The following is a 12,375-nucleotide window of genomic DNA, read 5'->3' as shown; positions in this document are numbered from 1 at the left end:
GAGTGTCTGAAAACCCCTCAAAGAAAAGAAATCGTGAGTAAAAATGCCTGGGAAATCAACAGGTTAGCCATGCAAATATTACACGTATTGGTTGATTGGTGGAAAGACTGTTTCAGAGCGACAGGACAGCAGGATGGCAGGGAAAGGCACTGGCAGGATCAGGGGAGGGAGCCTGTGTGAAATGCTCAGGAAACAGGCAAAAGAGGGGAGGTGGCCCAAAGAGAACAAAGAAATGCATAGATGATGACAGAGCAGGGACAGGAAGCTGGATCCCTCAGCCCACAGAGCACAGAGAGGACGTGGGCTCTACTCTCAGTGAGCTCAGAGCAACTGCAGGATTCAGGCGGAGGCCTGCCATCACCTGACTTAAATATCGACAGAGTCTGACTGTGGCCTTAAGGAGAGTCCACAAGTGCAGGGCTAGAAGCATAGAGAACCCAGGGGCGAGTGAAATACCTTTCCATCAATTTCTCAAATCTGAGGACACTGACATTTGTGACATCAAGTTGTATCTTCACATATTCTTGTTTATCATATACAACGTACAGAAGTATATATTACTTTGATAATTTCAGACACTGAAACTATTCCCTAAAAAAATCAATTATCACTTGAATTAGGTAACCAAGCACAACCCAAATAGTGCCCATTGGGCTGTGCCTGTGACTCAGGAGCAGGGCGCTGGCCCCATATAAAGGAGGTTGTGGGTTTGAACCTGGCCTTGGCCAAAACCTGCAAAAACAACAACAACAACAACAACAACAACAACAACAACAACAACAAAATTGTGCCCATTATCTGATTATTGCCCTGTTTTCACCATAACATCATCCCCTGAGGTCACTGCAGCCATCGATGTCTTGTTGAGGATTCCATGAGAATTTCATACATTACATTTTTTTTTAAAAAAACTAAGAACCTGAGTATATTTTCATCAATTAATAGTATATCAAGAAAGCAGAAATCCACTCAGTGTGTCCAAGTGAAGTTGACCCAGTGTATTGTTTACAGAATGTGGAGAAGATGAAGTCATAAAAACAGACAGAAGGGGGCAGCACCTGTAGCTCAAAGGAGTAGGGTGCCAGCCCCATATACTGAAGGTGGTGGGTTCAAACCCGGCCCCAGGCCAAAAAAACTGTAAAAAAAAAAAAAAAAAAAAAAAAAAAAAAAACCAGACAGGAGGTCTTCCCAGAACTGATGGAGCTCAGTGCTCTAGTACTCAAGCTGCTACATTTTCAGTCAAGAGCTTACAGGATTCTCATCTCTTGAGGCCAAGGCATCCTTCACAGAAACAGGGAGGCCACGCTGCTTCTGGGGTTACTCACCCTCAGCAATTGCCATTCAAGAATAAAAGAAAAGAACAATAAACATCAAAAAGAAACCAGCTGCTATTGAAATCTAACAAGTACAGACCCCCACACTCTGTATACAGAGAAAAAAAATACACAGGGAAAAATCAGAAAACAGTAGGGAAAAATTGACAGCACACTTCAAAAAATTTTTCCTTTAATTTTCAAAGTATTTTATTTATGTATAAATATTTTAAAATATTCATTTTAATTTTTAATTAATTTCTACCCTTAATGAAAAGTAGAGATCAATTTACTTGTCCTACACGTATAACCAATTATTAATAATTGATATTGAAATCATTGACTCACTAAAGATTAATGACAAGTTTATCATATCTTATGCTTCTCCTTTGTGAGAATCTATTTCAAGTCTTTTTTCTATTGCACAAGAGAATATGTTTAATTATCTCTGTACTAGTAACAATAGCTTATAGGTCTTAGATCTGAAAGAAAAAATTACTCCCATTAATCATCTTTATTATTATTTTAGCTATTCTTGGCAATTACACCTTCTCAAATAAAAATTAAGTTTACCATGTTTTCTGATACATTCTATAAAAAATTATTGATACATGATATTATATCAAAATTGGAGAGTAATCTTGGAGAAATTATGTGTTTTTGTTAGCGAGACTCACCCATGAATGTGGTATTATAATCGTAATTTCTCTTACACGTTTTATATCTCCATACAAAAGACTCTCTTGTTAAATTTATTCCTAAGTATGTTTGTTTCTATTAAAAGTAATATTTTTTTGTAATTTTTTTTGTTGTTGTTTTTGAGATAGAGTCTCACTCTGTGGCCTTGTGTAGAGTTCCCTTATGTCATCATAGCTCACAGAAGCTTCAAGAGGTCCTATTGCTTCAGCCTGCCCATTAGCTGGGACTACAGATGCCTACTGCAACACCCAGTTTTTCTATTTTTAGTAGAGACGGAGGTGTCACTCTTGCTCAGGCTGGTCTTGAACACCTGAACTCAAGCAATCCACCAGCCCCGGCCTCCCAGAGTTGTAGGATTACAGGCATAAGCCACCATGCCTGGCCTTGTAATCACTTTTGATAAGTGTCTGTGACCAGCATGTTGAGATAAAATTAATATACAAGCATTTATATTACATATAAATGCTCATTTATTTTAATATGTATATACACTTTTGGTTTAAGCAATTTTTCATATTCATCTTGAAACAATATACTTTACTTTTCCCTTCAGAATATAATATTTGTATTAACTTGCACAGACTTATTTTTTTCAGTCATTTAACAAATCTCCCTATTCTGTCAGCGAGCTTCCCGGCCTCTTAGGATATGTCACTGGACCAAGTGAACAAAGGCACTTAACTAAATTCACTCTGTTAAGTAAAAAATGGTTTTCACTAGGGTCAATTTTTTTGCTGTTCCTTTTTCAAGGATACCTTTTCAATTTTATTAAATATATGTAGCAGAAATTTATGTTTTAATTTCTTATGAGACTCAATGTCAATGAAAATAGGAACTTTCTTGGTAAAAATATAAGTGAAATATGCCTGTAGTAGGTAGAGAGGGACAAGATGGCTAAAAATAGTTCAAGCAACATCTGTGCTTTTTCTCATCCTAGTGAATAAATGTGAACATCCTAGAAAAGGTGTAGTTTGGAAATTTTCATTAAGGAAGCACTGGCTCCCTGAGAATTTATAATGACCAGATTGCTCTGATTTTTCTTGAGTTGATCTTAACACCTCCAGTTATGGAAGCCCCAAGATTTAATAAGGCATTTTCTAGGCCAGTAGCTTCCATTGGCACTTTACCAATATAAGTCCTTGTAAGAACAGTATTCTTAAATTAGAATTTCAAAATTCTCATGCAAGGAAATGAGATGCCAGATCTAAAAAAATAGCAAAAATAATATAAATTGAATTCAGATAGGGCCCAGACCCTCTCTTAGTCTCCAATTAAGGAAAAGTGGAAAAGATCACAAAACAAACAAACAAACAAAAACGTTTAGAAATAACAAAAATATATACTGTAACGTTTTCAATAAATTGATTAAAGGGCAGGCTGGGCCCAGCTTGAGAGAGAGGTAGTGACATGGAAATTAAAGCACAGCAAAATAGATGGTAAGATAAAGAGAGAGAAAAGAGTTATTAAAAGACCTGGGCTTTGGACTGGGACCGCCAGGGTGTCTAGTGGAGTCTGTGAGTCTCCAGAGGAGCCTGCGTTTGCTTCTGCGGGGCCCTCCGGGAGCTACCGCTCTGGGATCAGGTCTTAATTTCTCATCTCTGGCATTTCCTGGTCCATCATAGTGAAATAAATAACAGAAACGCAAATCCTAAGTCTAAGCAAGAGAAATGTAATCACTATAGAAATCTGGGGACTGGTTTTTCCTCCTTCTTGGGTTCTATATTGATGCATATATAAACTCTACTTACAATGGAAACATTATTTGCTTCTCCTGCTCTTTTTATACCGAGGTAGTAGTCTAAATAAATCAATAAGCAAGTATTTCCGAAAAGGAAAGAACTGGGCCCAGTCTCAGTTCTGTCACTTGCCTCAGCCTATTTTTTAACCTTTTCGTGCTTTGGTCTCCTTTTTTGTGAAAGAGAAATTATGCATATTAATTGGGAGGTGTTGAGGATGAGGGCGGTAGCCGCGCACAGGACCAGGGCTGGTGTACAAGTTTCTCCACGGTCTCTCATGGGAATTTCTCCATCAGGCTCATTCCTCCCATTCTTTGTTGCTTTCTTCAAATGTACGTTTCTGCTTTTCAGCCTTCCCACACTTTCTTTTTTCTTTGTGTATTTGTTTAACCTATTCATTTTCTTTCTCTTGGATCTCTCCTATTTTTCCAGCATATCTTTAATTCTCTGGACCATTATCTTCTCACACTTAACTCCTGTAGTCCCTTCCTTTTCCTCTCTGATTATTCTGTTTTTCCCCTTTGAACTTCTGCTTTATATCGGTTTTCTTTTATACTTAATAGATGATGCTGTGCAGACAGTGCCTGAACACACAATCATTCAAGAGGCAAGACATCAACTCACTTCAGCTGCGAGTGCCCAGGAAATACATCGCAGGATTTACTTTTTATGTTATTACCCAGATTATTGCTTTAGATTTACACCGTCTTCAATAACTGAGAGAAATTTCAGACAATTAGAATGATATGAGAAGTTTGCTATAGCTGTTTAGATATAAAGCTACTGTGAAATGCATATAACACAATCATGGGGTGTAGGAAGAGAGATTCTTTCTTAATCTTCATCAAATACGTGCCCTGGAATTTATAACAACGCAGCCTGGAATTTATAACAATGCAGCTCATGCATGCTCTATTTTATTAGTTAATGTCTGTCAATATTTATTCTATCGTTTTATAGAAATATTAATGCTAAGGACCCAAATTGTCTTTAAAGTATATGTTGCAATTATATGGGTTCTCATGGTGACACACAGAAAAATGAATGATGAAAGTAGACAGAATATGTTTTGATGACTTAACAGTTTAAAATATGATTCATATGACAAATAAGAATATTCTTCCATAGCATTACAATCTCATACGTGATGTTTTAAAAACTGATTTATTTTTTGTTGTCTGAGATTATCTTCTGAATAAATAAGACATCCAGAATAATCCCAATTAATGAATGCTGATTTCAGAAATAGTTTTATAAATATTTAGGAACCAAACCTTTTCATTCTAACCTAAGGAAAGTGACTCTACACTAATATTGTCTGACAGTGACCTAATTAGAGTCATTTGCATACTAATGAGACTTTGGAGGAGATAAGCAATAGCATGCTTGTAATAGATAATTAATTTATATTTCAAAATAAGCTATGGCTATTTAACAACAACTCAAATGACACACTGAATTAAGGGAGTTGTTCAAGTTACTTCCTAACAATAAACTACCGTTCCAGCTTTTCAATTTTGTTTAAGCTTCAGACTGATGAACATACCCCAAGTATGCATGTATATTCATGATGTAACTGCTTACCAAGCACATAATTCTCAAAATCACCTTCCAAATTCTTTCTTTTTTTTTTTTATCAAGGCATTAGAAACAACTTCTTTCTTTCTTTTTTTGTTTTTTTGGCTGGGGCTAGGTTTGAACCGCCACCTCTGGCATAGGGGGCCAGTGCCCTACCCTTTTGAGCCACAGGTACCGCCCAGAAACAACTTATTTCTCATGGATGAAAATATTTTCTTCTTATCCAGCAACATACATCTGAATAGCACATTGCTATAGATTTTTAAATAATCTTACATCATCCTTTAGAATCATAGTTCCTATATTTTGGTTACTGGGATTGGAGCACTGAGAGGTGAAAGGATTTGCAAAGCAAACGACATGAGCCAGGCCTTCCCCGAGGAGCCTTCTAGACTCTCTGCTTTGCCTCCTAACATGAAGTAAGATTATGGAACCTTGAGTCAACTGACCAGGAAAACTAATAAACGTGTTCAACACACCCAATATACGGTCGCTATTGATCACTTAAAGCACAAAATATCTAAAATCATTCTTCAATCACTGCAACCAGGAACGGGGAAATGAGTTAGGGTGATTTATATAATGCCTTTCTATTTTAGCCCATTAATCTCTCTTTCAAGTCTCAAACTGTGATGGTGGTTTATTTTTATAAAGATAAGTCACTCCACAGAATAGCTGTTCTGTTATCAATTACTCTATGTCTAGCAGTCCTGAAAAAAAAAAATCAGTGATGGAATAATTATGGGTGAATTATGAAAGTAATACAGGCCTTTATCCAAGAGAAATTTTAAATTTTCACATGAACAATAAAAGCCCCCCACTGACCCCAGAGGGCACATCTCACGCGCACACTCACGGGTGTTAATTATGTAGCCTCTGACAGGGAGATTAACCATTTGGGGATTTCAGGTAAGTAGGAAGGAACTCGCAGTAAAGCAAGAGCACAGAAACAGAGGAGCCAGAAAAAAGGAGCCGTACATTTGAAATACTAGTTTTTCAGCAGTCCTGCAATCCTGGAAACTCAACATAGTCTTAACATGTGAAATCCTTTCTCTTTTACAATGCAAAATTCATTCCACTGGAATTACAGATTTTCAGGGTATATATCATTGCTCAAAAAACAGCAGAATCATAGTCCTTAGACCTAGAAGAAGCTTCAATGAACTTTACATAAAACTATTTTCATTTTTAACATAAATATAATTGAAGACTTTATTTTGATTTTTATTATATGTGTGGGAATTATTAAAACCTAAAAGACATTAGGTACCATTTTTAAGGTCACAGATGATAAGCACTGGATTGTTAATTAATCCAAAATTCCTTTTTTTTTTTTTTTGAGACAGAGCCTCAAGCTATCCCCCTTGGTAGAGTACCATGGCATCACAGCTCACAGCAACCTCCAACCCCTGGGCTTAAGTGAGTCTCCTGCCTCAGCCTCCCAAGTAGCTGGGACCACAGGTGCCTACCACAGTGCCCAGCTATTTTTTTGGTTGCAGCCATCATTGTTGTTTTTTGGCGGGCCGGGCTGGATTCGAATCCGCCACCTTAGGTGTATGTGGCTGGTGCCTTAGCCACTTGAGCCACAGGCGCCAAGCCCAAAATTCCTTATAACAGGAGATCCAGTACTCACCTTTCTCCCCTTTAAATGCACCTAAAACACTGGCATGAATCATGCTGAAACCCCCAGGGAACACTTCATCTGAGCAGGTGTATTCTTGACTCTTCACTGCAAACTCTCATTGGGATCTCTATCTGAAGGCTCTTGACCACATATTGTAGCTAAAACCAAATTAAAAACAAAATATCTTAAAACAAAAACTTTTTTTTAAAAAGGCCTATTTACTCATATTTCAAATACATTAACCGTAAATATATTTGGTTAATACAAAACATATGTTTATTAGCCAAAATTATCCCATAACTTTTCAGTCCTAAAGATAATGTTTGATTTTGTGATACAGGTAGGACTGAACTTGTACTGCTCTGAAGCAACCTCGTGGCAGAACAGACATCAATATTTCCAATGTTTCTATGTTCCTATTTTCAAATACTATGTCATTTCATCCCTTTTTTGGAGTTTATGCACACTGTTTTATTGATACACACACAGATACTCAGCTGGCTCTGCTAGGCATGCATGACTTCAAAAACTATAACTGTAACTCCATACACTGCAATGCCATGCTGAAGAAACAGTGTCCTAAGGTTTAAGCATCTCTCAGGACGCTGAAAATTCTGAGTCTCACAATTGTCCTGGAACTGCAAAGTATTACTCTAAAAGTCACCTTGGTGCATGTACTAGTAGCTGGCAACACATCACCAAAATGACATTTCCTTTTTTAAAAAATCAAACTTTCTATGTACTTCAGATAAAAATAGCAGAGGCCTCTAGCACTGTTCCACATTTCATGGTCTCATGGACAAGTGCAAGAAGTTTCATTTAAAAACAAATAAAAAAAACCCCCACCCATGAGTGTTCATTTAATTGTACAGAATGTGGCAGTTTTCCTGAGTTATGCCCTTCAGTCTAGGTTAGATCTGCATAGCTGATGTGAATCTGCTTCTCGCTGCATTAGTCATGAAGCTGAGGAGCTGTTTTGCACACTGAAGCCTGCGTTGGCCAAGCTGGCCTTTACATTCCAGAAATTAATTGTAATTATTGGTGTTTTAGACTAAATAGCTCTAGACAAAAGAGAAAAAGAGGCTTGACGGTGGCAGTTTTTCTTATTTCCCTTGCGTGTTGATCCCACTGGTGTTTCTTAGCTGCTTTTCTTCTCACTGTTTATCCTCTCAGGCATCCTGGTCCAGGCTCAGCCTGGTACAGGTGTTCTGGATGTGCCAGCCCAGATGTTTGGACAGTGATAGGTCTGCTGGGATTAATTAATGAAGACAAATCTCGAGGGTGTATTGATGGTGGTGATTTATCTCAAGGCTGCTGAAGATTCTACCTTAGTGATTCAAGAAGGAGGTTGGTCCCTCTTGCCAACCTATTGTAGGTGAACTTAAAGCAGGCTAGCTGCACTGTGTCCCATCAGACGCTGGGCTAGCTAGTCCTTCAACAGCTGGGTGATAAGGACTGGTTGCAGGAGTGAATGCTACACGGATCTCTTACCTCTTCTAAAAGGTGCTGGTGTCTCTTCAGCTGTTGATAGCACAGAGTTTCTTTTTTCTTTTTTTTTTTTTTTTTGAGACAGAGCCTCAAGCTGTCCCCCTGGGTAGAGTGCCGTGGCATTACAGCTCACAGCAACCTCCAACTCCTGGGCTCAAGCGAGTCTCCTGCCTCCGCCTCCCAAGCAGCTGGGACCACAGGCGCCCGCCACAACGCCCGGCTATTTTTTGGTTGCAGCCGTCATTGTTGTTTGGTGGGTCCGGGCTGGGGATTCGAACCCGCCACCTTAGGTGTATGTGGCTGGCGCCTTAGCCGGTTGAGCTATAGGCGCCGAGCCGATAGCACAGAGTTTCAAGGTGCAGACAAGTTGGAAAGAGGCAAACAGATTTTCTGAGAATTTTCTGGGATACTCACGCCAAGTAAAATGATTAAAAAGATTAAGTGGCATTTGGTAACTCAAAACCTAGAAGGGCTGGAAAAGGAAACATAATTACAATGAAATTATATACAGGAAGCAAATGGCCAAAGTCTGCAGAGGCAGGGATGGCATTGGGAATAGGGCGTGCCTACAGAGGAGGGAGTTTCCAGGAGGTCTCCAGAGAGAGAAGGCAGCACTGAGATACAAATCCGGGAATAAGGCTGAACTTGGAGGCTGCAGCTGAAGTTGTGACACTCCTGATCCTCACACTGTTGCTGTTCACAACCTGAACACCTCGCCTTTGAGTGTGTGTGCAACCTGTAATTAGGATCAGCCAGGAGGTAGAGCAATGGTGAAAGGATCCAGGAATTAAGGATTCAATGGTGAGGTTAATCTCCCCATTGCCTTTTTTGAAATTAATTGTACCCAGCTTGGCGTGGGCTTTGGAAAGCTGTGGGAATGAGTAAATGAGCTGGTTCAGGGCTTTTTGAGAGAGAAAACTGTTCTTTTTCAGCTAGGACTTTTTTCCCCCGTGGTTTTTGGCTGGGACCCATTTTAAACCTGCCACCTCAGTATATGAGGCCAGTGCCCTATTCCTTGAGCCACAGGCACCACCCTTCAGCTAGGACTCCCAGGTGTGGAGGGAGCACATGTGGTCTCCAAGGTGTGGTGGAGAGCAAGGGTTCAGAGAGTTTGGGGAACGAGTGATTTGAATGTTGGTCAGTTATAGTGGAATGGAGAAGTGCCATTGGCTGGGTCTTCTGTCACTAGGAGTGGCCTTTCTTACCCTCAGATTCCACACTCCAGCTCTAGCAAAGTCACCCTCTGCTTCAGACAGCTCACACCCTTTGTTGCATACTGAGCACCCTGTGCTGGTGAAACAGATGTAAACCAATTACATAAATCCCAGGCTCCGGTGTTGTTGAATAAATAATGTAAACAGCAAACATAATTCAAAAATCTATCATATTCTTTGAAATGACTCAAGGGTGACTGGTATCACCAGCTGAGCGAATACTGATGTTCTTGAGATTCTAATCTTATTGATGTCACTGAAGACATCCTGGGCATTATTTTCTCTGGACTTTTCACTGCTTCATACCAAGTTTAAGAACGCAAAGTGTAGACGTGATGCTTTTCATTCAAAAGTTAACATCTAAATATTCTAATGTAACTGTTAATAAAGAAATTAATAATTTCATTTGGTATTCTAAATTGTTTAAATAGCTTTTTTCAATAACCCATTTTAGAAATTTAGAAAATTAGGAAAAAGGATTTCAATTAATTTGCTTTTTAATGGTTTTAAATGGTGAGATTTAAAGTTTTATTTATTAATCATTGATGATTATATTTTATTTTTCATCAAAAATATGTTCAATGTTATTAAATATTAGTGAAAGAAGCTTCTGGAAAATGTCAGTGATGTTGACAAACTCCTTGAAAAATAGCTTCAGATTTCTCATATTAATTCAAATAAAATAACTCGATTTAAATCAGCTGACAGGATGAAATTATAAATGTGAAATTATTACCTGTCCAATGTCAAGAATCAAAACAAAGGTATCTTTGCATTAACACTTTATGTCATTTTCTTAATCTTTATTCTGTAAAAATCAATTTAAATTCTTAGGCTGGTCTTATTATGCCAAACTTAACCCAGCTGTTATCACTCTGTCATGAATAGACTCACTCTTTGAAATTAACTTTTAGAGCTGCTACTTCTCACTACATACTATTGGTGGCATTTATGTGGGGCTTTTTACTTTTATATTTATTTATGTATTTATTATTATTATTTTGGAGACAAAGTCTCAAGCTGTCACCCTGGGTAGAGTGCTGTGGCATCATAGCTCATAGCAACCTCAAACTCGTGGGCTTAAGCGATTCTCTTGCCTTAGCCTCCCAAGTAGCTGGGACTGCAGGCACCTGCCGAATGCCTGGCTATTTTTTTTTTTTTTTGGTTTTAGTTCTCATTGTTTGGCAGGCCCAGGCTGGATTCAAACCCGACAGCTCCAGTGTATGTGGCTGGCTCTCTAGCCACTGAGCTACGGGTGCTGAGCTTATTTATTTATTTTTGACACAGACTTACTTTGTCATCCTTGGTAAAGTGCCAAGGTCCCATAGCTCACAACAACCTCAAACTCTCAGGCTCAAGCAATCATCTTGCCTCAGCCTCCCAAGTAGTTGGGACTACAAGGTGCCCGTCACATTGTCAGCTACTTTTAAAGATGGGTCTTGCTCTTGCTCCGGCTGGTCTTGAACTCCTGAGCTCAAGCAATCTACCCGGCTTGAGCTCCCAGAGTGCTGGGATTAAGGAGGGAGCCACAGCGTCCAGCCCTGTGTGATGCTTTTCATTTCCACATATTTTTATTGTGAACTGTTTATTTGTGAGGACTATAGATTTTATAACATGTCGGCATCAAACCTCTTTGGGGTCCTTTAAACTCCTAAATCGGTGTTGGGACATATCTCCAACAATCTCCTACCAAACAATAAATAATTATTCATAGAGTGCAGGCTTTATTATTAAAAAGTACCCATAAAGTATTTTTACAAAACATACATGAAACATAAAGTATACTTAAAAATAGATTTCATTTTACTTGTGGAAAATAAAATAATTATATAAGTAAAAATTAGGAAATGAACTTATGCCAGTTCAGAAACCAAAACTGGCTTTTTGAGATGTGAAGAAAAAAATGAGAACACGGTTTTAAAAAGGTGGCAATTACCCTACACACTCATAGGGACAGAATGTTAGGGTAAAATGTATATTTGCAGAAATATGTAGGGAGTCAAACCAGAATGCCGTGGATGCATATTTAGGGGGGAAAGTGGAAAATCTTACTATCTTGTAATATCTGAGAGGAACCTTCAGCTGATGAGTAAACAACAACAAAGGCTGAGATTTGTTTATTTCAATCGAAGTGATGCTCAAAGCTACCAATACCTTAGTGCCCAGATTTTCAAATATATATATAGACAAAATGAACCGTGCATTACATACGGCTTACCTAGATGCCAAATAGAACCCTGGGGAAAGAGGACATGTCTTACTGAAGTGGGAGCAGAGTTCCCCACACCCTTCCTGGTGGCTTCCTCGGTAAGGGCTCCCAGAACACAGTTTGAAAACACCTGCTTGTAGCCCATCCAGAATGATGGAATAGTTGCATATATGCCTGTATCTAGTGAGTGATTCATGGGAATTGCAGGCCAAATGATGTAGCCCTAAAATATTTGTTTTTATATGTTTAATATGATTTGAAATAGCCTATAATAGCAGCTTAATAAATAAGCTATGTTTATACACTTCAGACAATTTAAGAAGACCATTTTGATAGTGCAATTTTGAGGTTCATGTACTTTGAAACATAATAAAAACAAATATTTAATTGTGTCTAATAATTAGCAAGTAATAGACGCCACAGACATCTTTATTTCATGTTTGAAATGCTAGATCCCCATGTCTCACCACACCAGTGATCTTAAGATCATGCTAGATCCCCATGTCTCACCACA

The sequence above is a fragment of the Otolemur garnettii genome, unplaced genomic scaffold (genome assembly GCF_000181295.1).
Source record: "Otolemur garnettii isolate 467f Iridium unplaced genomic scaffold, OtoGar3 scaffold00034, whole genome shotgun sequence".
Taxonomy (NCBI): Eukaryota; Metazoa; Chordata; class Mammalia; order Primates; family Galagidae; genus Otolemur; species Otolemur garnettii.
This window is presented reverse-complemented; position numbering follows the sequence as displayed.